We start from the raw sequence: 25,255 nt of genomic DNA, 5'->3' as shown, positions 1-25,255 counted from the left end.
TTTTCACCGGATCCACTGAATCCGTCTCCATATAGCATGTCGGATGATCATTTTGTTGAGTTTTACTTCCAGGAGCTCAACTAGGTTCTCATAGTAAATATCTGAGACAAATGCCCTTGTGCTTCTCTTAGTTTTTCCCCTATTTCACTGGCTATTTCCTGATTCACCTTTGTTGGACTGTTCCTGACCACCCAAACACTGGAAGCACCAGGGCTCAATGCTCTCTGACTGCTTCTCTTCCTTATTTTAACACACTCTGCACAGGATTTCATCCAGCTACATGACCTTAAATGCAATGTCTATTATGATGACTCTCAAATATATATCCTCAGCCATGACATTTTACCCTATATCCTGACTCACATTTCAATGTCACACGTTCTCTCTTCCTGAATGTCTCATAGGCATCTCACATCTAATACTGTCCAAAACCAAATTCCCGATCACCTCCTCCAAACTTGCTTCTTCTAGTGTTTATTAAATCAGTGATTATCATGACCAATTTTCTCAGATCAAAAAACTTGGAGCCACTGTGGAATCCTTTCTCCCAAGCTCCATATACAAAACGTCATCAAACCCTGTCAGAGCTATTTCCAAATTAATTCCAGAATTAGACTACTTTTAATTACCTCCACCTTAGACCAATACACCATCACACTTAATTTGAACTAACGCTATAGCCTCCTAATAAATCGTTTCTTGTCCATTTTTAGGTTGTATCCAGTGGTCATCTCTATGAATGTAAATTCTCCCCTTACACAGAGACACTTAAGCCTCTAATGGCTTCTCAATAATTTAAAATAACATTTCCAATGCTTTCCATAGCATAGAAAGTCCTATGTTATCCGCTATGTGCAACTTTCTCTTGGATTTCTTCTTCTACACAATCATGGAACTCTAGGTACTCTGCCCTCTGCCATCCCATAATCTTTCTCAGATATTTATCCCACCTTGGCATCTACAATTGTTATTGCCTAGAACACTTCTCACATATGTCTACATGACTGCACATTCACTTTGTGTCTTTGCTCAGAAGTCACTTTCTTAGAGAGGCATTCCTTGATTCCCATATCATGCTCTATCTTCTTATCCTGCTTAAAGTATCTTTATAGCACCTATCTAGATGGAATTTTGTTATGTAAGAATGCCTTTATTTGAATTTTATTTTATTTAATTTTTTATACAGCAGGTTCTTATTAGTTATCTGTTTTATACATGTTAGTGTATATATGTCAATCCCAATCTCCCAATTCATCCCACCACCCCCCTCCCCAGCTTTCCCCCCTTGGTGTCCATACATTTGTTCTCTACATCTGTGTCTCTATTTCTGCCTTGCAAACCAGTTCATCTGTACCATTTTTCTAGATTCCACATATATGCATTAATATATGATATGTTTTTCTCTTTCTGACTTACTTCACTCTGTATGACAGTCTCTAGGTCCATCCAAGTCTCTACAAATGACCAATTTTTGTTTCTTTTTATGGCTGAGTAATATTCCATTGTATATATGTACCACATCTTCTTTATCCATTTGTCTGTTGATGGGCATTTAGGTTGCTTCCATGTCCTGGCTATTGTAAATAGTGCTGCAGTGAACATTGGGGTGCATGTGTCTTTTGGAATTATGGTTTTCTCTGGGTATATGCCCAGTAGTGGGATTGCTGGGTCATATGGTAATTCTATTTTTAGATTTTTAAGGAACCTCCATACTATTCTCCATAGTGGCTGTATCAATTTACATTCCCACCAACAGTACAAGAGGGTTCCCTTTTCTCCACAACCCCTCCAGCATTTGTTTTTTGTAGATTTTCTGATGATGCCCATTCTAACCGGTGTGAGGTGATACCTCATTGTAGTTTTGATTTGCATTTCTCTAATAATTAGTGATTTGAGCAGCTTTTCATGTGCCTCTTGGCCATCTGTATGTCTTCTTTGGAAGAATGCTTTTCCATTTATTCATTTTTCTTTTGCATTTTCCCTACCCACTAGAATGTAGTATCCACGAAACCAGAGAATGTGTCTAGGTTTTCCTTGTTTTATGCCCAGCATTAAGAATAGTTCTTGGCATATGGTAGACACTTAATAACCATTTTATTTGTTGAAAGACTATATGTCAGATTGACAGCTATTTTCTGATTCTTCCATGGTTGAAATAAACCATTCATTAGGGTTTCATTCTGTCTACTCTGATCCTCTGCTTGAGAGTTATCACAGTGCTATCTCACAGAACACTCTCCAGTTCTGTTTGAAGCAAGCAGCTTTGAGAATATATGTCGGCATTTCTCAAGTTTATTAAACGTTCAGTTAAATTTTTGCCCACTTCTTGGCTTCCTTTATATTTGCTTTCCTTCTTATTTTTAAAATTATTTAATTTACATTTTATTTTATGGATTTTAGAAATGTGTTTATCTAATGAAAAAATATCATTTACATCAATGTATGTGTTTAACTGATGCCACAGATGGCCATGCCCCAGTGTCTGAGATGGCATGAGGAATGTAGCATTTCATTTTGTAGGAAATTGTTTACAAGAATATAATATAGCTCAATTTATCTGTTAGAGAAACCACATCTATTTCTCTAAAGCTGTTAAAATAAATTCAGGGTACATGTAACTTTGCAACAAAACCAAGGCTTTATGAGACATTTTTCTGTTCTTGTTGAATGTGTATGAACTGTCAAACATTGTTGTAATTTAAAGTGATTTTTATTTTTGGTAATTTAAATATAAGCTCATGCTGAGAATATTCAAATGTCTTCCTCTGAACATAATTAACATGATGAGTTAGATTTAAAAAAAATAATAATAAAACAGAAGTTGTAAAACCAAGTAATCAGAAAACTCTCCAGTACTGTCTGAATTAGCATTTTTCAATGGTCAAGTCTCTTGCAATACAAACAATTTTATTTTAGCTGTTCATATTTTAAGAGTATTAAACAAAGGAGGATTAGTATAATCATGTTTTACTCCTCTGTCTAATAAAACACAGACATTTCCTTAGTTGCAGTGAAAGAATTTTCCTTGTGGAATATTGCATTAGCAGAGCTATGACAAAAATCAAGCCAACAAATCAGTTTCACATCAATTCTGTTTTTCTTTCATGAGATTAGAGAAATGAAATATGAGTGGTAAATTTTCTTTCCAACTCTTCACTCAGAAATCCATTCCCTGGAATACCACATGTCACAGTTGATATTCAGATGCCATCATTCCCTCAGCAGAAAGCAAACTTAGCATTCTAAGTTTATGGATCTCATCCCACTTCATCTATAGCTATGTCCTAACTCCATCCTGCCTGCTAGTGTCCAACAAATAGTTTAGTTCAAATAATTGTTGTACCATGAAACTCATTCAAAGTATAATAAATAATAGCAGCCTGTTGAGATTAATAATTAACATATTTTAAAACACTGGGATAGGTTTAACAAACATATTAAAAATAGAGAGAGAAAAAAAGATGTCATCTTTCTGACACCATTCCTATTTTTGATTTAGAAGTCTGGTGTCTAAATTCTAATTATAGTGACCCAGCAAATTGATATCTAAAGTCTATCCTTGATTATCACCTTTGTTTCTCTATGAGTCTGGAAATTCATAGAAAGGTTAGAGATGCAAGTGACCTTCAAATCTGATCACTTTCATAAAATTATTTGTGTTACAGATGCAGGAATGGTGGCATTATCATTAATCATTCATGCATGAACACAGTATTAGAGATTAAGCTAGAATTCTGGCTGATAGATGGCCATCCTTCTAGAAAAGGGAACTTGTTATACTCCAGGACAGCTTATTCCAACAATGAGCAGCCCTATTCATCAAAAAGGTCTATGGTAAACTCAAGTATGTCTTTAGTTTCAACTTATTTGTCCTAGTTTTATCCAGAGGGAACAGAATATTTTCTATTACCACATTTGCAAAATGATCCTTCAAACATACATAGACCTGTCTCATGTCTCTTCTCATTCTTCTCTTCTCCAAAGTACATGCATGCAGGCTTCCAACTGCTTTTCATAAAACAATCTTATCATCATTTTGGTCCCAACATTTTTTCATATCTTCCCCAAATCAAAGTGCCGAAAACTGAATACAACTCTGACATGCAATTAATAAACATTGGTCTTAATCTGAGTCAAGGCATTTGGTATCTACCTAATGCTTCTTGAATACATGAGGCTTCGTCTTTCCTAGTTTGAACATTAATGTAATCTGCTGTGATTTTCATCTTTTTCTTTCCTTTCCTCCTTCTCTTCTTTTCCCTTCTCTCTCTCTCTTCTACCTTCCCCTGCCCCCTTTTATCCCCACTCTCTGACTGCAGGTTCTGGAATTCTGACTACTGTAAAGAAATGTGAAGGGTATAAGATTTTACCCTGCTTACAGCTAACATATTAGCCTACCACAATCAGGAACAAAAGACTGTATGACTCAAAGCAAACACAGTAGCCAGAGTACCAGGATTTGCATGAGTTTCCAGAGTCCCAACTCCCACAGGATGTTTCAAAGAGGAAGAGAAGATGCTTGTACATCCAGGTTCCTTTACAGAAGATAAACCCTCAGGTTAGGGAATCTGAATCATCTATAATGTACAATAAACCTGCCTGTCCTTTATATTACAAGAGGACATTGTTTTTATTGTAGTAGGCAAAAAAATAAAAAACAAACAAAAAAAAACCCTGCCCTTTGCTCTGGAGAAAGATACATCTGCCTGTTTTCCAAGGCTGTTCACTATACGAGCATCTTTGACAAAATAGTCTGGAACGAAGTCAGTCAGCACCTCTACTCATAATACACACAGGACTGCAGAAGACCCAACAACTACCTTATAATATCTTGGTATTATTAGTTCTGTAGGTTGATTTTTTAATTAAATTTTGAAAATTTTCAGCCACTATTTCTTTAAATACATTCTTTCCTATTTTCACTTTCTTCTCTTTTTGAGACTGGAATTAGATTTGTGTTGGACTATCCCACTGATTATCAAATCCCTTTGACTTTTTTTTTTTTTCTCTCTGAGCTTAAGCTTAGATGATTTCAGTTAATTTGACTTCATATTTACTAATTCTTTCTTGTGGGATGTCCAATGTGCTGTTAATCCCATCTAGTAATTTTTTTTTTATTTCATATAGTTTATTTTTCAGTTATAAAATTTCCATTTGATCCCCTTTTACACTTTCCTAATTTTACATGAAATTTCCCATTTCTTCATCCATTATTTCCTATATTACTACAGAATCTTAAGCTTATTTTATAGTTATTTCAACACCTGTTCTAATTGTATTTCTGTTTTCATATACTGACCTTTTCTTCTGATTCTGGATTACATTTTCTCTTTATTCTCATCTCTAGTACATTTTAATTACATACTGGATGATATGTCATGACATGATATTTTGATTTTGTAACTTTCCTCTGAAAATTGAGTTTTGTGGTAATGGACAGTGAAATAACCAGGAGATTACCTTAAATTTGTAGATATTTGATTTGATACTTTGTAGTGTGAGTCTATTTAAATTCTGTGCTTTGGTAACTCTATTTTTTATTTTTTTTTTTAGCAATCCCACTCCTGGGCATATATCCAGAGAAAACCCTAATTTGAAAAGATACATGCACCCTAATGTTCATAGCAGCACTATTTACAATAGCCATGTAAAGCCATGGGAGCCATCTAAATGTGCATTGACAGAGGAATGGATACAGAAATGTGGTATATATATACAATGGAATATTACTCAGCCATAAAAAAGAATGAAATAATGCCATCTGCAGCGACATGGATGGACCTAGAGATTATCATACTAAGTGAAGTCAAACAGAGAAAGACAAATATCATACGATATCACTTATATGTGGAATCTAAAAAACAAAAATGATAAAAATGAACTTATTTACAAAACAGAAACAGACACACAAACTTCAAAAACAAACTTATGGTTACCAAAGGGGCAATGTGGTGGGGGAGAGAGATAAATTAAGCGTTTGGGATTAACATATACACACTACTAGATATAAAAGAGATAATCAACAAGGACCTACTGTATAGCACAGAGAATGCTACTCAATATTCTATAATAACCTAAATGAGAAAATAATCTGAAAAAGAATAGATATATATATATGTATAACTGAATCACTCTGTTGTACACTTGAAACTAATACAACATTGTAAATCAACTATACTCCAATATAAAATGAAATTTTTAAAACTTGTGCCTAATCCTAAGGATAATATGTTAGTCATAACGTGCAGCCCTCCTGGAGTATTAATGGAAACTTCAAGGTATTTGGCACATTCCTCTATGTTGTCAAGACTCAACTCCAAACTGCACTGAGAAGCAGCTGAAATCTCTGCTCAGGTCTTTAAGCTTTCCCGCTGTGATTTTCTACCTCTGCTCTTTGGAATCTTGTCAGCAGTTCTGAGGTCAATAAAAAAACCTAAGGAAATTTATATACATATTTTCGGCTTATCCATTTATGGCTCTCTCATATCCCAACGTCCCTTTCACTTTCCAGTCTCTCTTAATGTCACATATTTCTCAGGCCAGTTAAGAGTGTAACTTTCTGCTGTGTTCTGCTCAATAGGGACTAAGAAGTGTCCTCAGGGGAAAAGCTGTATAAATGAAGATCTCACCCAAATTAAGTCCGTTCTCGTTCAGGGGTTAAATTCCTTCCTATATCTGTGAGCCTTTGGTCACACTTCAGTGCCTTTAAATATGATTTTTTTATATTTGCCCAACAGTTGGTAATGTTTTCTGTAGGGGGCTTAATTTGATATAAGCTACTCTGCCATTACTGGAACCAGCTCTGTAATTTCTAGCTGTGTGATTGTATGAAAGTAGGAAAGTTTATTTTTTTTAAATGTGCTTTTTTCTCACCTTTAAATTAGGGATGTTAAGAACATATACTCTGTAAGGATGTTGTGACATTCAATTGTGAACATTAATGTAAAACACTGAAAAGAAAGTTTGGTACATCATAAGCACACAAAACTTTTACTATTATGTTTAATACAGAAAAATCTTACAGAAAAAAATCTCAGGACTAATATGCTTAGGTTATCAATAAAATAAACCTATTTTTATTGATTTTTGGGGTCACTTTCTTGATTGAAAACTTTCTAAAATCTACTCTATTTTCATATGATAATGAGAAACATTTCATTCCTGCCACCAAAATGTTATTTTTAAATAGATGAATAATTACCACACAGTAGGTTTATCTTATGCTATTTTTCCCTGAAGAATAGTAAAAGTTATGCACACTAAATATGCATCTATTTAAGCAGATATTAATAGGTCAATCTACTATAATTTTTTTTTATCCTCCCTTGAGATGAAAAGCAAAAAGTACTCCATGGAATATTCCATGTACATCTTTTGGCTTTATTTTGGTCACATTTTCATTAAAAAGTAACTAAGTGAACAATATCCAAATAAAAATTGTTTATTTAGTACTTGACACCAGTCTTACATATGTGCATATACACAGAAACACTTAGACATACAAACACACAATAGCCTTGTGGTGGTGGTATTTGTAAGCCTTTAATATTAGAGTTGTAGGAAACACTAACTGGGTATGAATAAATTGTTGAGTTTGGTCTTATCATACAGAGGTTTTCCTCTTCTCTTTTAGACCATTTTCTCATTGCCCTGCATTTCTTCTTAAGCATGTAGAGCAAGACTAAAATGTTTCAGGGACAATATAACAAAAACAGAAATATTTATTTCATTGCACAATTATTACTGTCAATTCTTTTTAAGTAAAGCACCATCAACGTTTCTTTTAAACTTTAGCTGGATTGATTTATTAGTTGTATGGAGGATCTTAGGGAAAATTACCAAATATGGCTTGAAACCTCTAGAACTGCCATATAATTATTTTCTTTCTCATAGAAAAGATGAGATCAACACATTATCACTATTGTACTCACTATAGATAGGCCAATTTCACTGAACCCTCTCCTGGAAGGAAAAAAAAAAAAAAGGCTTCATGTGGCCACCAAAAAGAAATAAGTAGATAATTTCCTGCTTAAAGTTATTTTGCTTAGTGATTTTTCTCTTTACACTTTTGGGTGTAAATAAATAGATTAGGGAAAACCTAATAACCTGCAGTGTCCTGAGAATTTCCTCCGTGGAACTAAAAGGTAAATAAATAAAATTAAAATTAAAAAAATAATAATGATAGATAAAGATAGTAACATCAAGGCTAAGAGGGAATGATGTCTGCAGGTTTGGCAGACCCTAAAACATTGATTACTTGACCTGTTCTCTGATTTATACTCCAACTGTTTAGAGGCTCATTGGATTAGCTGGATCTCTTTTGCTTGGATTTTATATAATATCCACACTTTGGTAGATATTCAATTTCCTTTAGACTGTGCATTAATTGAAAATATTTTAAATTACATAAATATATACACAAATGTGTGTTAATTCATTTGATTTAGCTTTATCAAATATTATTTTCATGTTTAAAATTCTGGTTCTTTTGTTTGTTTACTTATACCTAGTTTAACACTTTTTTGTCCTGCTTCGTATGAGCTGAAGTAGCAGTTATATTATGAACACATTTGTGAGATGCTTTTGTATTTTTTTAAATAAATGTTTTAACTTTTTACCTTTTCTATACACTATATCTGTAAGAGTTATGGAACTTTGGGGGCAAAAACATTTAATCTTTGTTGAATTTACACTGCAATTTTTAATGCAAATGAGAAACATTAATGCAATGGACTTTTCTTCAGGAATATTTAAGTATTTTATGTAACCATTGTCAGGCTTGAGAATTGTCATTTCTCATTCCCATGCTTCAAAAAAGGAAAAAATATGCACTGAAATAATATGTATTTGTTTATTATTATTGGAATCCAATTCAAGTTGCTAAATAATATTTTGCTGAATGTGAGTAGTTCTCTACCTGTCAGGTTCTTTGTTTTATAATCAGTTTATCTTTACAATGTTTTACACAATGTGGCTACTCTTAACCTTCAAAATATTTTCCAAACAACCCCTTGAGTATCTACCTAGTTATAATATCACTTGAGTCAAGCATGGAACCACAAATAACAGTGAAACTGACTATAAGGGGAGTCAGAGATTCCTAACTTTCAGATGCTAATATAATCTTTACACTTCAAAGACTGCACAATTTATAACCTTTTCAAATCATTTAAACTAGTATCACCTATAATATAAGGTATTTCTAAAAGTTGTAAAAGTCAGAGTTTTTCATAAAAATTATATTATTTTTCTGTTTGGAAAAAATTATGAAACATTATTTACCAAGTTATGAATTTATATCTATTTTTTAAATAATTATTTGCAGGAATGAACTAGTACATTTTAAAAACATGTGCTAGTCAATTAAATTTAAGTGCAGTAGCTGAAATTCAATTAAATCTTATGAGTTTGTTTCATAAACAATATGCCAATTGTATATTTATTGATTTATTTCATTTTGTTTCCTTTCTAATTTTACATCAAATACTATTCAAAAATGCTAACAAAATATTATAAAATGATTATGTCTTAGAAAACTAGGATATTTAAAAATTGAAATTTTTATAAAAAATCTGAAAGTTTAAACTATAAAACACTTTGCAAACCAATTTTTTGCAGGTAACATTATCATGTTCGTATTTGGAGGTATTCTTCCTAAAGCAGTTGCAAGGATGATTTTTTAATTCATTTATCTGCAGATCTTCAACTTCTTCCAGTTGGGAATTTGTCAACTTAGCACTGATACTTATGTATTAGCTTACACTGCACATTCTGACTACTAAATACTGATAATGATGCTTAGAGTAAACATTTATGTGATACTTATAATGTGAACAGTTCTGCCCTAACAGTACATATATCAATTCATTGAATCCCCCAAACAATTATATCAGGTAGGCATTTTTTTATTATTCCCATAAACCACAGAGATTAAGAAACTTACCCAGATATGGAATTAAAAACTCAGGAAATCTGGCTTCAGAAAATGTGCTATTTTGCTATCCTACCTCTCTATAAAAATAAACCATCAAAAGTAAATATAAGTTGATTTAAACTTAAAAAACAAAAAACAAAAAAATGTTACAGCTATTATCCTGAGAAGATTATAATGCAACAGTTCTCACTGACCTTCCTGATGCATAAAAATCATTCATTTTCTAAAAATGTCTTCTCCAGGAATGCTTTTCTATCACTATGCTTTCTTTCAGACCATTCCTTCTGACATTTTCTCAACCACTAGTTTCTATAATTCTAAAACTTATCTCAATCTATGGTTTTCTAATTTTGCTGATAAGAAATCTAAGATCCTTTCAGATCTTCAGGAGAAGAGATCCTGTAATTCTAAGTATTATATCACTGTCATTTATGACTGAAGTTATATTGTTACCGAACCAAACTTGGGTCCATTTGCCTGACACACAGCAAAGGCGAGCTACTGACACTGGGTTGCAGTGATTGAAAGTACAGCGTTTACTGCAGGGTCAAGCAAGGCAAATCTCAACCTCATGCTCAGAAAACCAGAACTCCCTGACGGCTTTCAGAGAAGGATTTTTAAAGACAGTGTGAGAGAGAGAGTCACAGTGTGTACAATTCTCTTATTGGTTGATGGTGAGGTAACAGAGTGATGTTTTAGGAATCTCAATCATCAACCTTCTGGTTCCAACTGGACTGGGACCTACCTGCTGGTGGTCAGTATGCAGTTAACTTATTCCACCTGGTGAGGGATTTAATATCTGCAAAACAACTCAAGGATATGGTTCAGGATATTATCTATAGCCCTCGAGGAGGAACTAATTGTCCTTGATTGTGTTTTATGACTAAATTATTATTATTTTGTCTTGCTTGACTGTTTTCCTTTGTTTCCGTTTTTTTTTATTTCTTTTCATTTTTCTGATTAAATTTGTTCTTTGGAAATCAGGGAAGGTCTAGGAGGCTAAAGCTTTTTTACAAACAAGAGGTGGCAGGGGAGGGTCTGTCCCTGGGAAGCCCCCACATGGACCTGCTCGGTTTCAATATACTATGAAAAATGAAGAATTTTTTCTTCACCAAAATGGTATGTCTTTCTTGAGACAGTTATGTAATTGTTGTCTCTTCTTTTATCCATGACCTGCTTAGGTGCAATCACTGGTTTCTGTGTCTGAGTTTACTCAGCCCTATATCTCTATCCTCCTATATCTACCAACCCAAACAACTATAGTTCATTATTTATTTATTTATTTATTTATTTATTTATTTATTTATTTGGCTGCGCTGTGTGGCTTGTGGGATCTTAGTTCCCCGATGAGGGATTGAACCCGGGCTCTTAGCAGTGAAATTGCTGAGTCCTAACCCCTGGACCTCCAGGGAATTCCCTATAGTTCATTTAAATGAATGTTTTATTCAAGGGCAAACTGCTTGAAATACAGTGTATCAAACTCTCACAAAGAATATGCCAGTATTACAGAATCAGCTGGGCAACATTTCAGCGCCAACTGAAATGAGAAAGACAAATACCATATAATATCACTTATATGTGGAAGCTAAAACATGACACAAATGAACCTATCTATGAAACAGAAACAGACTCACAGACACAGAGAACAGACTTCTGGTGGCCAAGGAGGATGGGGCTGGGAGAAGGATGGAGTGGAAGGTTGAGGCTAGCGGATGTAAGCTATTATATACAGAATGAATAACTAGCAAGTTCCTACTGTATAGCATAGAGAACTATATTCAGTATCCTATGATAAACCATAACAGAAAAGAATATTTTTAAAAGGAAGGTATATATTATATACATATACACACACAAACATATATATAAATGAATCACTTTGCTGTACAGCAGAAATTAACACATTGTAAATCAACTATACTTCAATTAAAAAAAAAAAGTTGTGTGTGTTCACTTTGGAAATAAACATGGAAAGAATCTTCACAAATCCTGGGGAGTCCATAAAAAAAATAAAGTAGAACAATAATAGAGGGCTTAGCAAAAGTGACAAGTTGACAAGTTGACTTTTAAGTTTTCTTGTTACACAGAAAACTCAATTAAAACTCTCTTTCGCACCTTTTACAAAATGATTTTCATTTACTTTAAATCAATGAAAACTACACGTAACCCCAGCTTAGAGCTGGTCTTCGAATGCTGAAACATTCCCCCACAGAGCACCACATTTATATACTCCTTCTTCCTCCTAATGAAGTTGCACAGAGGATCAATAGCAGTTGTTAGCTGCTGTGGCCCAGAAATTTTATATCTGCCTGTCCTGTAGATCTCTAATAAAACTTTAAAGCTATAGAAGTAGAAAGATTATATGGGTGATGATTAGCAATCTCAAAATATGAAATTGCTACAAAATGTCTTATTTGTAGCTTTTTTGGGCACTGAATTTGCAACTTAGCACTATGAAAATGTTTCCATTTGGTCATCAGCTGAGCTAAGGCACAGATAAATTGTTCAGACTCCAAAAGTGATAATTAAGGTTATTACAGTAATAACCCCAAGCATATTTGTAGACTTCCCAGGCAAGAATAATAACCAGCTCATCATCTTTTAACTAAATGGTAGTCATTTTCTTTTCTAAAAATAAAATTGGGTCCCATTTCATTTTCAGTTCAATGGTATATTTACTATATTAAACATTTATTTTAGTTTTCATTTGACATTTAAACACTTTTTGTCTTACCTGACCCATATTATCAAACTAAATATAAAATAATATTATGTCTATAGTAATCATTAAAACATAGTAATACATTTTTAAGGAGGCAGCTGGCTTTTTTAATACAATTATGACTATTGCAATTTTATATGTTCTTCATAAACAGAAAAAGTACAGATAATACTCTCTTGCAAATTTTAAGTAAGTAAATGGATCTATAAAAAATGTAATTGAATCAAGGCAATGCTCTAAGTGGATAATTTTGTGTTCATAATTATAGCTTTTCTTTCTCATTATTATCATTATAAATTGCAAATTAGATTTCTAAATATTTAAGAGCAGCCTAAAGAATAACAGATGCTTAAGTAACTTCATAGGTGAGGAAAAGATTGATGGACCAGGATTACTAAACCCAGGATTTGCCTAGGGTGTATAAAAATAGAGAAGATTATGGGTATTCTTTGAACTACAAACTATAGTTTGCTTTGAATAAATTGAGATTTTTCTGTTAAATATTTTGCTTCCTTGACAAAATTTCTTGATGATTAGAACAGTTTCATATTGTTTTTCATTAAATTTTTTCATTCTCTTTCAAACCAAATGTGTGACTGCAATCACTCCTCATTTTTTCTTTAACAATCGAAGTGGTAAAAGTTTAAAATACTTTATTTCAGAAAACTAACCACCATTAAATTTACTCTTCTTATTACTATTTTCATTTAAAACCACAGTATTCTTTTTAGTTTCATTTTTACAGTCAAAATATTGGATAGAAAATAGTAGAATGCATGAAAGAGAAACAGCAACTTAGGGCAAACAATATTTTTTTTATATTTAATATCTTATTATTCTTAAAGTCATTTAAATGGGGAATTGGTGAAACTCAGTTTTGTTCCCATTATGTGACTTGGAATTGTTACATTAATTTTCTGTTTGTTTCTTTGACTACAAAATAAAGGACTTGAGGTAAATGATGTTATAATGCAATAGTTTATATTTGCATTTTGGAATGTAATGATATTTTTGATACTTTACATTGTAGCTAATTATTAATGCAAACAAAAAGTATCAGGTTGTATGCCTGATACCAATGGAATCTGAATGAAAGTGATGTTGTTTCTCTCTCTCCTCCTTCCATATGGGCAGAAGTGATAGGTCCTGAGATGGCAAGGCTAAAGGATAGAAGGAGCCCCACTGTATATGTATATGTGTGTGTGTGTGTGTGTGTGAGCACATGTGTGTGTTTATGTGTATATGCACATGTATATACACATACGTATATATGTCTATACACACATGCACACATACATATAAATACATACAACATATAGTATACATATGGTAACAGGTACTAATATACTGAGTACAATTATAGTGGTCCACATATGTGCTAAGATAGGAATTGAGCCCTGTGAGTATCTGCTAGATTAGAGTTTTGGGAACATGTCTGAATGAGGAAGTATCTTGGCATTTATGAGTAAAAAAAAAACAGAAGTCAAAGTGCCTGGAACAAAGTGAGCAAGGATGGGGACAGGGAAGAGAGGGTAGAGGGGTTGAGAAGGGCTAGATGATATAGTGCTAGGTAAACCATGTCGCAAGGGGGTTAAGTTTGCTTCCACTGAAACATACAAAAAATTAAACATAAACAAAAACAAAACCTTTTTTCCCCTAGAGCTTTAAGTAGGGAAATGGTGAAACAAAAATTGTCTTACAAAAAGTTCACTACGGCTCCTGGGGAGTAGGAGACCCAAAGTGAAAGGAGATTGATAATCATGAAGCTATTGGTAGAAGTCAAGGGTGAGACCATGGTGTCTTTGGTGGATGATGACAGTTAAGTTTGAGAAATGTAGGTAGTGATTAAGGTTCACTGAATGCAGGGAATGGAAACCTGCAGAACGCGAAACACCATCAATTACATTTTTAATAGCAAGTGTTTTATTTCTAGCTTAGATTCTTAGAATTTTTTTCTAAATCAGATTATACTCACAGAAATTGGACTGAAAGAGAATCATGATCCTACTCTATTAAAATTTTGTCCCATGAATGAACTCTACAACTTGTAGTGTATAAAATACATTAAAAAATGTCATTGTACATCTTGTAATCTTTCGATATACAGACATACTCAAACTTTCAGTTCTCAAGGCCTTTTTAATAGTATTCTTAAAAATAATTACAACCCGAGAGATTTTTCTTTTTTATGTGTTATATCTATTTATATGTGCCCTCTTAGAAATTAAAATGGGGAATTTAAAAATATTACTTTATATAAAATAAAAACAAACTCATGTTATCACAAAAACATTTAAAAGAACATTAAATATTCTAAAACCAAACTAATTAGGGAAGAGACACTGTTTTACATTTTTGCAAATATAGACTTTCCTACTACAAGATAACTGGATTTTCATATTTATTTCTACATTCAGTCAGTTTTGATATGTTGTTTGGTTGAAGCACGTGAAGAACATCCAGCCTCACACAGAAATATGTGGATATACATGTTTGAAACCACATTAAATTTTGTCACCGGCAAAGCCGAGTAACCATTCCCAGGAAATAAAAACAGACTTTGGGTAACAAAATAAAGTGTACCTTTTTTTTTTCTTCTCTTTTGTGCTTAGTCCAGTTTCACTTGCTCATAGGGTGCCACGTACAGAAGTCTTGTCCTTGGCTTCACAACAAAGATCCTCGAACAAAAAGCTACGCCGGACACCTCAGCTCTCAAAACTGCTGTGGAGACGCCGCAATTCAAGATGGCGGGGCCGGGCGCCGAGAGGCTGCGCCCCGCCCTGCAATCCGGAGCTGTGTGCAGCACAGCTGCACCCAACGCGCAGAACTCCGCCCCCTTCCCGCTGAGGAGAACCCTATAAAGCTGCCCCGCCCCCACGGCCTGCCGGGGACAGCGTGGGCTGTAGAATGGTAGCTCGCATCTCTCCATTTCTTGATCAAAGAATAAAGCTTTCCTTTGCTTCTGAACGGAACTAGGAATTGGCTCAAACAGCGCTGGGCAGGAGGACTCTTGTTGGGGCCCGACAGGAAAGGGTAGGTAACGGTTTCTTTAAAATTAGATGCGTATGGAATGTGAAACAAAATCAATTAACTTTTTGTATTTCGTTATATTACAATCCATTGATCTACCTTGCCCTTTCACTGCATCCCTATCCATTTGTGATGTTACATTACAGTCATTAAGGAAATGCTTGTTCACTGAGTTATGCAGATATGCCAAATACTGACATATGTTTTTAAATAACATCAACTAATACCTGCGCTAATAGTACCACCAGGTTTATCAACAAAAACTTTACTGTCAAGCTGTGAAGGTTTCGGTGCTAGATTAAGTGTTCCAAAATTCTAATATTTGGTTGAAAACTCAGATGTTACCATTCACAAGAAAAGTATCATTTCTTGTCCTTGAAGAAATAAGTCCATTTCTTTACTTTTTAAGACAGTATCTGTAAAATATTCAAGTCGTAATAAGCACCGTTTATCAGCCAGAAGTTCTCTCTAGTGAAAATGGTGTCCATTAAAAACAACTGGACTTCCCAGCTGACGCCCCACCCCCCATGCCCCTTTGGCTCCGGGGCGGCCCTGGGAGCACCTCCTGTGGGAGCCGCAGGCGTGGGCGGAGGGCGGAGGGGCTTGGCGGAGCCTGGCCGGCTGGCGGTAAATAAGAGACCAGGCTGGAGCCACAGACACAGCAGCAAAGCTGCTGGTCCTTCGTGGTGAAGGATTGGGGGACGCTTCTCTCTCCTCTGTGTTGTTGGTAGTTTGAGTGGGAAGAGATGGCTGACAGTGTCACAAAACCTTTCTGCAGGACCTTGCCAGCGGAACTAAAAACTCCATCTCTGGAAGTTGTACCATCTCAAAGCTAGATGCTCAAATTCAGCAAAAGAGAGAGGAACAGCGTCTAAGAGGGCTAGTAGTGTCCTGGCTCAGAGCATAGAGAGGAAGCAAGATTGAGCCACCTGTTGTCAGTGAAATTTTCCAGTGCTGCGCATGAAATGGCAGAGTACTCTGGTTCCGTCTCCTCCTGCTTTTATCAAGTGTTTATCCCTTTGCTTCAGTCAGTAACGGCCCAGATTATCAGTGATCCATCTCTACATAGAGGTGTTTGGTTCTGGCTGGAATTTTCCTCCCATCAATTTTCAGTGCTCCCCCTGTTGGTGCTCAGCAAAGTTGTGAATGCGATTTGGTTTCAGGATATAGCTGATCTGGAATTCGAGGTATCAGAGATGAAACCTCACGCATTCCCTGGTGTCAGCGAAATAATTGCTGACATGCTCTTCAACCTTTTGCTGCAGGCTCTTTTTATCCAGGGGTTGCTTGTGAGTCTCTTTCCCATGCATCTTGTTGGTCAACTGGTTAGTCTCCTGCATATGTCTCTTTTCTACTCACTATACTGGACTTCCCAGCGGATGCCACGCCTCCTGCATTATCAGTGGCTGCCTTTTCTCTGTCCCCGTCCCCTCGTTTATTATCAGCACTAATGAAGCCAAGACCCCTGGCAAAGCCTACCTTTTGCAGCTGCACTTCCTTTTCCTTGGTGATTTTCTTAGGCAACAGAATCTTCCACAAAACGGTGTACCTTCAGTCTGCCCTGAGTAGCTCAACCTCTGCAGAGAAGTTCCCCCAAGGTATTAGTCTATTGCCAAACTGAAGGCTGCTGCAGGTCACGGTGTCGGCCATCCAGAGGGCATGGATGGGGTTGGGAGGACCCTTTGGCAGCTGTTTTCCTTTTTCAACTCCCCCACTACGGAAGGCAGGACCCACCGTGCCAGGGGTCCTTTGCATATTCCCTTCTTTCTGAGGAATTGGGATTTTTGTCTGGTGCACCTAAGGCAGAATCTTTCTGACACCAGTGGGTTGATTTTTAACACTGGTGAATCTGAAAGGATCACAGGTTTTTCTGCAGCTCTTTTCTAGCATTTGCCAGCCCCCCTACCTGAAATGATTTGAATACTTTTTCTCCCTGTGCCATTTACCCTCCCACTGCCTCTTCCTGCCTTCCACCATCCTTGGATGAATGGATTTTTGTAATTCTAGCTGTTGTATTTTGTGGACGTGTTATTTTTGTTGTTTTTCTGTGAAGCACGTATATTGGATGTTGGAGGTAAAGGAGAATCTGAATTCCTCTTGGTCATTCCGCTTATAGTCATCAACGTCTTGTTTCTTGCAATTTTGTTCTCTCTTGCTCTACTGCAAAAAACAAGCCTGAGGAGATAGGACAGGAGGAAAGACCTCAACCTCACAGTCAGATCTGCTGGGTTTTGAAGAGTGATTTTCTTTTCTTCCCCTTGAAGGGGAAAAAGCTCTTTTTCACTGGTACATTTAAAGTTTCCCAGCTATAGGGAGGTACCAATTTTGGACAAGTGCCACTGCAACACAATGCTCAGAGAACCTGAACTTTTAAACTCTGGAGGTCAGAAATTTACTGTTGGCCACTGCCAGGTTTGTCTGGTATTTCAAAGGATTATTGGGTGCTGCAAATAGAAGCTGAAGGGGTAAACTTATTAAACCCATTAAACCTGTGGAGGGAAAAAAACTAATTTAGCTTGCAACTGAAACAATAATCACCTGCCCCCTTCACATAGGTGATTTTCTAACAACAGCTATCATACTCATAGAGGTAGCAGAAGTGCTTCAGGAGCAGGGACTTCCCTGATGGCTCAGTGGGTAAGATTCCATTCTCTTAATGCATGGGGCATGGGTTCATTCCCTGGTTGGGGAACTAGATCCCGCGTGCGTGCAGCAACTAAAAGATCCCCTGTGCTACAACTAAGACCTGGCACAGCCTAAGTAAATAAATACTTTTTAAAAAAAGAAGTGCTTTATGAATAATTTCCATTTCCACACACGGAATATTGAGAAATATGTACTCTGGGGTCAAAATTTAATCAAATCAATAATTTGTACTGCTTCATCAAGGACATTGTTTAGTGAAACCTGTATGTCTTTACTGTAAGCTCAGAATGGCAAAAATACATTGAATACAAGTATAGTTTAGTGCCACTGCTTTAATTCTTGTCAAAGTGCCATAACTTTTATCCAGAAATTGCTTTTGCAACATCAGTGCAAATTTCAGCTCACCAACAAACACTCTGGTATTGTTACAAAAAATATTTTTAATTTTGTTGACCTCCTAAAATGGTCTTAGGGACACCCAGAAGTTCATAGAAGGCACTTTAAAGACCACTGTGATAGCATAATTAAATTACATTATGCATTTTTATGTCAATAATTTTGTGACTGTGTTTGGAATTTATTAATTTTTCTGTATTATACTGAGGAATTGAAGAGGCCCACATTGCTTTAAACCCATGAAAAGCCTTCATCAGATGGATAGAAAACAAAGCACATTCAGGTTACATACCACCAAGGTTTGATTGAATTAAATGTGGAAACATTTAAGTCTAGTCAACTTTTCAGCCTTTAGATATTTCTTTAAGACCACAAATCATTCAGTCAGCCCTCCAACCATGTCTTTAACACCCTGTCTAATAGGAGGGGAAATATCAAAATACATAGATGACAAGTAAGAATCTTTTTGAAAGCTGTGGAAGTGATTTCGCACTTCCCTGTGGTTTTCTGACTCCAAAATCACAACCTATTATACATTTCCATGATTGAGATGACAAATTTAGGAATGTATATGAGGAACTAAGTTGTGTTCCCCTCCCAACACAAATTTATATTTTGGTGTCCTAATCTCTAGTACCTCAGAATGTGACTGTATTTATAGATAGGGTCTTAAAAAGGGAAATTAAATTAATATGAGGTCTTCAGGGTGGGTTTCTAATCCAATATGACTGGTATTCTTATAAGAAGAAATTAGAACACAGATACCCACAGAGGGAAGAATCATATGAGGACCCCAGAAGAAGATGGACATCTTCAAGCCAAGGAGAGAGGCCTAAGAAGAAACCAGCCTCAATGACACCTTGATCCTGGACTTCTAGCCTCCAGGACTATGAAAAAAAAAAATTCTGTTCGTTTAAGCCACTCAGTCTGAGGTACTTTGTTATAGCGGCCCTTGCAAACTAATAAAATGCATTTGAAAAGTAACTGCTCCTAAAGCCAACTTAGGAAAGATATTTAATTGATAAAATTATATACTCGAATATTTAATTTTCATTGGTTTCAGGTGTAAATATATCCACAGTCTATGTATACACTCTCAAAATTCTAACATAAATCCCTTCTAGGTATTACATTTTTTAAAGGAGAAATACAAACACAGGTACCAACTTTTGGTTGCATTATTTTAGAACATTCAAAGTGTAACCAATAGTTTTTAGGCTTTTTTCAATGCCCTATAACCTCATTTATGTGAAATGCTAATGGCTTCAAGCAATTCTCTTGCTTGCTAAAAATATCTGAAATAAAATCATTTCAATGAATAGTATCCCCTCTAGAATCTAGTGACTGTAAACATTGAGAATGTGATAAAGATAAATAAGATTAGTCCTCTGCTATGAATTGTTTGAACTAGAAAGGCAACATATATGTATTTGTCAATATAATACAATGACAAATTAGTCAATGTTAATTTATTTAGAGTGTCACTCTATAGGGGTTCAGAGGATGGAGTAATCAAAACCAGGTTCCTTTCAGAAGGGCTTCTGGAGTAAGTAGCATTTAGAACTGGTCTTCAATGATGGCAATTCAATACCAGGCTTCTACACTACATTCATTTTTATTGTTCAATATGTGAGGAGAGTAAAGTCTTAAGAAAAATTAGAATGTTTTGGCTACTCCTAGAGATCATTCTAAATAAAGATCATGATCTATTTGTTTTCACTATAGGACAGGAAGAGTGACTGCTCAATATAAAGAGAATACCCAATTTGAAAATGGAATAGTTCAATGGAAATACCTTGGAAATCGTTATTTTCAAATACTAACTGTTCTATCCTTATAAAACATTTTATTACATCATTTTTAAAAACTGTAATTAATCCCTAATATAAGTAAAATTTTATTGCAAGGGTAATTCTTGAGGAATATTTCTAAACTTCCTATTGAATTATCCTAGAGCTATGCTTGACCATCTGTTTTAAAGAGCTTGTATGCTTCTTTGCTCCAATTATTTTGCTTATTGGGGATGCCTCACCCTTTTAAGCCAGTTTTTATAAAATAAATTTTTAGTAAAGACTTTCAACACTAAACATAAAACTTATAATTAAGAGTAATTATAATAAAATTTTAAAAACCTAATTCAAAGATAAAAGTTGCATCTATACCGTAAACTAATAACTCAATAACTCTTCTAAATATATATCTAAGTAAAACTATCACAGAGACGTAAAATGATCAAATATGTGTTTTTCAAAGATTACTCAGGTCATGGTATATATGGTGGGTTGCCGGAGATATAGGATAGATGCAGAGAAAACAAGGAGTGGCCTATGACCATAGTTCGTGCAGTCCACATGGAACCAAGTGGTAACCTTGACTGGGATGGATGACATTGGTGTAGAAGACGAGAGATTTAGAAGACAAAATTCACAGTCTGATGATTGATCAGTAAGAGAGAGAGTGAGTCTCAATTTATGGCTAATATATTTGGATGGCTAGTGGTAACATCTATAAAATCAACACTAGCAGAAGATTAATTAGGAATGTGAAGGCAGGGGTTATGAATTTGGTGTTGGACACATTGAGCTAGAGTTACTTTTTAGAAATCCAAGAAAAAGTGACAAGTAACCAGTTGAATATGGGTTTAGACTGGAGGTACACATTTAAATTATCTGTTTGAGGTGCATAGACACATATTCATGAAAGAGGTCATCCAGAGAGAGTATATACAGCAAGATGGTAAGAATATACTCATATTAATCCCAGAATTAACTTCACAGTTAACTGTTTATAACTTCCCTTTTTTCTCCAGGTTAATTCTCTTTTCTTTGGCAGGGGCTGATCATCTTAATCAGAAGTGAACAGGTAGAAGTGGGATGTTCTCCTGGGCTCCCTCTCCAGGCAGACCCTAAAATCAATTCTTCTCCTAAGTCCGTGAGGCTGCCAGAAGTTGCAGTCTGCTTTTCAAACACATTCTGCTTTGCTCCTTCCTCTACTGCAGTGTACAGTTTCAGCATTTGACAAACGTCTTGAGAGGAACAGTAGCACAAGTTCAGGTTTAGTTCTCTCCCCATCCTTTTCACTGGAAACTGGCAAGTTTCTAATTTTTGTCTCTCCAGACCCATGAGACTGCCAAAGCTCTGCTGATTTCATTTCTTTTTAGTTAGTAAGAGTCCCTGCTTCAGTTCGTGGTTCATATCCATAGTCTCTGTGTCCTGGACCAAAAAAAGGCCCTGCTTGAAAAAGTGTGTATAAAATATTATTTCACTTCTCTCTGTGGTTTTCCTTTCTTTGAGATTCTTTTTATCACTTTGATCTGGTTACCTTAACAGCTCTTATATCCTATCAGTTTTTGAACACTTCCTGACTTTTTGATAAAACAAGATGTTTCAGGTTCATTTTGTATTTTGCCTGTCCCGGTACAAGAGTTAATATTTACAAGGACTTCTGTTTTCTTATAGGTACCGGTGTCTCGTTGCTTTTAGGCCATTTCAGTGGGTAGTTATACACACACACACATATAAATATATATGTGTAAATATTTATAAATATATATTGACATATATATTCATAATTTCATGTTGATATCTACAATTCCAATCCATTGCCACAGAGCTCTCCCTTTCCTCCTACATTTCATGTTTGTTTTTCCCTCCTCTCAATAAAAAAACCTACTTCCTAACATTTTATTTTATAGAGTTTAAGGTACAGCAAATAGTATTTCCTGGGAATGCATTGGTATTTTTACTCTAAAGGCTAGAGGCTTTATGAGCAATATAAGCCATTTAAAGTTCATTTCTCAATACTTCTGAAATGTATTCATTTAAAAACTCTAATGCCCACTGAGCTCAGCATCAAATCCAGATAAAGGCAATATGGAACGGAGTTTGCATTTAGAGACTCTATAGGAAACTCTCTTTTAAAAGGATGTAAATATCTCTCCAGGGGAGTACCATAAATGTGAATTTGTGAAGATGATTTTAAAATATCATCTGGTAATCCTTCCTGAAAGTACACAATCTTTCTACTATAAAAAATATAATAATATTTACTCAAAAATTTATTCTTAGAGTGACAGGGCTATACTGGAACCCTGAGATGCTGTCAAGTCCATTTTCTAACCTTCAGGCAAGACCACATTTAAACTTTTGTTGATGATGAAAATCTCTTTCCTTGTAAAAGACATCCTTCCTTGGGTAGCCCATTTTTATGTTTAACATTCTTAACTGTGAAGAAACCCTTAATTATATTTAGTTTATACCCTCCATGCTGCAGTTTAATCCCCTTTCTTTTCTTCCATTTTAGATAATGAAATAAAAATAGTTTGTCACTATCTATTGAATGATATTCCTATATAGACTAGAAATCTTATTATATGACTCAGCCTCATTTCTTTCTTTATATATATATATATATATATATATATATATATTTGATTTTGATCTTACTCTGCTATAATCTCTTCAAATTATGCCCAGCCTCAAACAGAGCATTGTAGTCACATTGTGGCTGCCTCTGACTATAGTGTAAGGAGAACTTACACCTCTTATCTGTTATGTTTTTTGTTTTTTTTAGTAAAAAGTGAAAGATTTATGTAATCTGAAGAGAAACCAGAGTATATTGTGTTATATGTTTATAAAGTGACTCTACATTTCTGATTCACTACTTTATTTTTCTCCATTAGATACCAGAGATTTTTTTCCTGTTCCATGATATTTAGATATGTAAGCTAATTCTCATAGAAAGCCAATTATTTAATGCAAAAGCACTAGGAATTCTAGAATGGTGCTGATATTGTACCTCAGCCTGCCAGTCCCTGAACAAGTGGATAGTAATAACATTATAATGATAACCACTATTTACTGAGTACTTAACACGTGCTACTACAAATTTCAAGTTACATAACTGAAATAACATGGGAACTTTTATTAATGCAAGATGTTATAGAATGAGAGTGGAGACAGGATAGAATTGACTGATGACAGAGCAACTTTGTTGGAAGGTTAAAGATGATTCAAGAGGGTCTATTTCATTTTGACTGAGGGATGTAGGATTTCTTGAGTTTCTCAGTCAATGGAAAAATAGTTTTAGGAGAAAAGTGATTTCAAAATGAAGTTATAAATCTAAGGTGTGATATAATCCTGCCCCCAAATAGGATAGTTGCCACTGCAGGCCTGACCTAGTACCCAGGTGCACAATGCAGCAGATCATAGATATGAACAATTTTTCATCTGGTTGAGGATCTAGCATCAGTGTAGGTCAAGTAAGACGTAGAACTGAGAGAGGTTACAGTGACAATAGTTGGTAAGCTTGATCCAAGTAGTGCTGCAAGCATAGGGTAGAGGAGAATCAGAACAAGTACGTTAATCTACTACCAGTTACCTACCAGCATAGTTTTGTAAGTAACTGATTATAATTAAACATAGAGGTCTGGGGATAGGGACTTCTCAGTGAGAATCTGTGGAGTTTGGTTCCGTGGATATAGGAACAGGAAGATCTAATTACACTATATTTCCATTATTCTTCTTTGCAAACAGGATCACTCATGTAGAAATAATTATTATAAATAGATCATAGAATATCAGAACAGAAAAGATTCTTAAAATAATCTAGTGAAGAACTCAGAGAAAGGAATGAAAACAAACATTTTCAGGTTTAAGGACGACTACTTAACTTTGACATCTATGGCAAAAGCAAACGCAGCACGTAAACAAATGTGTGTGACTGTATTCCAATAAAAGTTAATTATAAAAACAGGTGGCAAGCCGTATTTGGCCATAGGTAGTAGTTTTCTGATCCCTGATCTAGTCTAACCCTGTTATTTTTTGATTCGGAAAAGAAGCCCAAGTGTGATGACGTCAAATAAATGCCAAATAGCTGGAATCTGCACAGCTATAAATAAAATCCAAACCTTCGGAATCCTAGATAGATAACAGACCTCATCACTCATCATAAATAAATCCTATAACAGGTAACATCAATGTTTTGTGAGAATAATTATAAATATTTTTGGTTGAAATAGTAATCCTAATAAATAATTATTGAGTGTTTTCTATATAACAGGAATTTTAGTAAGTGCTTTGTTAAAATTACTTCAGTGAATCCCCACTAATCATCGTTATGAAGATGGCGTATAATTACCCTTATTATGTAGATGAGAAATGAGAGAGTGAGACAGGAACAGGCTCAGTAAATTATCCAAGGTCATACCTCAAGTAAGTGGTGGAGATAGATTTGAACCCAGACAAATGTATTAAGAATTTGGAGATTAAATTTTAATATGTATAGTCTCTTCAGCATTGATACTCTAGATTAGAGGTAAAATTGAAAAAAATCAATTATAAAATGTTAAGAAGAAATATATAAGGCATGCATAAACAGTGTTGGTAAATAAAATGGGTTATGAATATATATGGTTTAGATATTTTCATAACAAAATTTATAAGAAAATATATAATTAATTTTAAAGTAATGAAGATGAATTTTTCTACAAAAATATAAATTACTTAGACTACCATGAGGATTCTCAC

General features: G+C 34.9%; 1 pseudogene; it reads left to right on the top strand.

Annotated features, from left to right (window-relative positions):
- The first annotated feature begins 16,432 nt into the window (after window positions 1–16,432).
- Window positions 16,433–17,307, top strand: LOC132364351 (etoposide-induced protein 2.4 homolog; annotated as a pseudogene).
- Window positions 17,308–25,255: the final 7,948 nt, after the last annotated feature.

Source organism: Balaenoptera ricei, chromosome 4, assembly GCF_028023285.1.
Source record: "Balaenoptera ricei isolate mBalRic1 chromosome 4, mBalRic1.hap2, whole genome shotgun sequence".
NCBI classification, from domain to species: domain Eukaryota; kingdom Metazoa; phylum Chordata; class Mammalia; order Artiodactyla; family Balaenopteridae; genus Balaenoptera; species Balaenoptera ricei.
The sequence above is the reverse complement of the archived record's forward strand: the minus strand, read 5'-3'. Positions and strand labels throughout refer to the sequence as shown.